This window comes from Seriola dumerili, unplaced genomic scaffold, assembly GCF_002260705.1.
Source record: "Seriola dumerili isolate Sdu_G_001 unplaced genomic scaffold, Sdu_1.0 BDQW01000306.1, whole genome shotgun sequence".
Taxonomy (NCBI): Eukaryota; Metazoa; Chordata; class Actinopteri; order Carangiformes; family Carangidae; genus Seriola; species Seriola dumerili.
The window spans coordinates 1,356,227-1,358,932 of NW_019174561.1; the positions used below are offsets into that span (position 1 = coordinate 1,356,227).

General features: G+C 42.2%; 1 non-coding gene across 1 annotated transcript; it reads left to right on the plus strand.

Annotated features, from left to right (window-relative positions):
- Window positions 1–302: 302 nt before the first annotated feature.
- Window positions 303–374, plus strand: trnat-cgu. The gene has a single exon. It is a non-coding gene; the product is annotated as a tRNA-Thr (tRNA).
- Window positions 375–2,706: the final 2,332 nt, after the last annotated feature.

Below are 2,706 nucleotides of genomic sequence, written 5' to 3' on the forward strand. Positions count from 1 at the left end.
TCAGGCCCCTCACCTTGTTTGTATGATTGACTTGAAATTTGACCAATGACTCCAGCTCCATGATCTCTACAAAAAGCCTCTAGGACCTTAAAAGTTCAGATTTTTGCTAATTAGCATAATGTAAAAAAAACCTGTAAAATGAATAGAACTTTATAACGCCACTTTTTTAAAACCAAATTTATAATCACAGCCTCAGGGACTAAAATACTAATTTATATTTCCTGCAGTTGTTTCCTGCAGCTGAATCTCACCTCCACGTTCTTCCTTGTTCTTGCTGAGGCTGAAACAGACTGTGGCATAGAGGCGTGGTGGCCAAGTGGTAAGGTGTTGGTCTCGTAAACCAAAGATCATGGGTTCGATCCCCATCCATGCCTTTAAAGTCTGTTAGATGAACTTAAACCACATGTCTTCCTCTGCTGAAGGGTCACCTCTAAGTCACTTTGTCTTATAAATGAGTAAATCTAACTGAAGATGAGGATTCATTGAATCATTCATTGAGACATTGTTATCATATAAATATTGATTATTGCTGCTTTCACATCTGATTGTTTTCATAGGACTAACAGACGATGAGCTACACTTCAGACCATGTGTTGGCCGGGAAGCTTGTGGCTCTCAGTTATACTGTGTCTCTAAGCATATAACGCGCACACACGCGCACACACACACACACACACACACACACACACACACACACACACACTCTGACGTCAGTCTGTCAGTCTTGCTGTGTCTCTGGGGTCCATCCAGGAAGAGACAGAAGGCTGAGCAGTCAGAGGTAAAGACGTCCACTGAGCCTCCACGTCCAGTGTTGGTGTTGTGTTGTGCTGTGTGGTGTGCTGTGTTTGATGGTGTGTGTGTGTGTGTGTGTGTGTGTGTGTGTGTGTGTGTGTTAGAGATGTCCTAACTGAGCAGCTATAAACCTGTACGTAGCTCCTGTCACCTCTGGTCAGACTGGGACTGAAATCATCAAGAAAACAACGAGCAGTTACATCATCAGACTACAAACATTATTCCCTGATCCATGCAGGTTTGGCAACATGTCAACACCTGCCTTCTGCTGAGGTCACATTTATTCAAGCTAACGTTAGCTCAACATGAGGATGACGGTTGAAACTGGGTCTGTGTCGAAAAGTCTTTTTATTGATGAAGCTTCAGACTGAGAGAAATGATCTTCAGTCTCTGAGCAACTTCAGGATCAGAGTGAGGAGAGGAGCTTCACTGCTTCCTCTCTCATCTCCTTTAGGAAACACTGGAGCTTCCTTTACCAAAGGAAAGGAGACATGCCGTCCCACAATTCCTTGCTGCAGCAACATTTAAAACCACAGCAGAGCCACATAAATGTAGAAACAGAGCAGCTGTTTCTGTCTGATGGACTGAAGCTCAGATCCATAAATACAGATTTATTCTCTTTCAGTCAGTCAGGAGTCGTCATGAAGAACGAGCTGATGAATCTATAGTTACATCATCATCACAACTAAATACTATAGTCTATACATTCATGTTGTTTGACTGAATCCTCCTGTTGTGGAAAGACCCAAACATGAATTTTATTTACTTAACAAACATGTAAAATGTCAGGAAACTATAAACTTATGTCTGAATATAATTTATTCTCAGCTCATTATTTCTATTCAATTATTATTTTAATGGTTGAACTATCTCTATTTGTCTTTTTCTTTCATGTTTTCTCATTTTAACATTTTAATCCTGTTTCCTTCTGTGGTTAAAGGAGGATTTACCCTCCAGGTGTTATAAATAAAGCTAGTTTAAAAAAACTCTTAGTGTCAGTGCAGTCAGATTCTTTTCCTCATTCTTTATGAATCCTCCTTCACGTCTTTGACCTCATGACAGTTTCCATTGAGGTCGAGGAGATGAGGTTAGAGAGGAGACTATGAGCACCCTGACTGACAGGCGCACAGAGAGGAACGGTAAAAACTACAGATTTTTTAGCAGTGAAAAAAGTCAACATCATGGTGATGCTGGAGGGAGAGGCATGATGTTAGCATTACCTAAAATTACTTAGAATTTTGATCTGCCGCCATCTTGAGAACAGGAAGCTGGACTAGTGACGTGTGATTAAAGGATGTGAGGCATAGCATCAGTATCAGTTTTTTCTTTTCCCTCCCTGAAACCAAATCAATACAATCTTCACCCTCCTTCGTCTCCAGTTTCTAGAGGACATCCATCACACTGAGGAGGAGGAGCTGAGTGGTCAGAACACAAAGCAAATGACTCACCTCATGTTTTAGTGAGATTAAACGTGGAGGACAGAGAGAGTGACGGGGGAGGGAACGAGGAAGATGGAGGGTGTGAGGACGAGGTGCAGACAGGTTGGAGGTTACACGGCGGAGCCACATAGAGGAGGAGGAGGAGGAGGAGCTCCTCGTACTCAAAGACAAATCAATGTCACCAACACAATTTACAGCTTCTCAAAAGCTCAGTCACATCCTCTGTTTTCTGTGTGAGTGTGTGTGTGTGTGTGTGTGTGTGTTTTCTTTATGTTTTCAGTTACTTTCAGAGGTGAGTCTGTTCACAGGTGTTGGGGAGTGTCACTGCATATGTGAAACAGGAAGCTGTGACGTCATGTGAGGCTGAGAACTACAAGCTTGAAAATGAGAAAGTCTGATTGTAGAGTTAGAAAGACGTGACGTTACCAGACTCCTCATCTCTGCTATAGGCAAGTGGAAGCTGGCATTGTGGTTA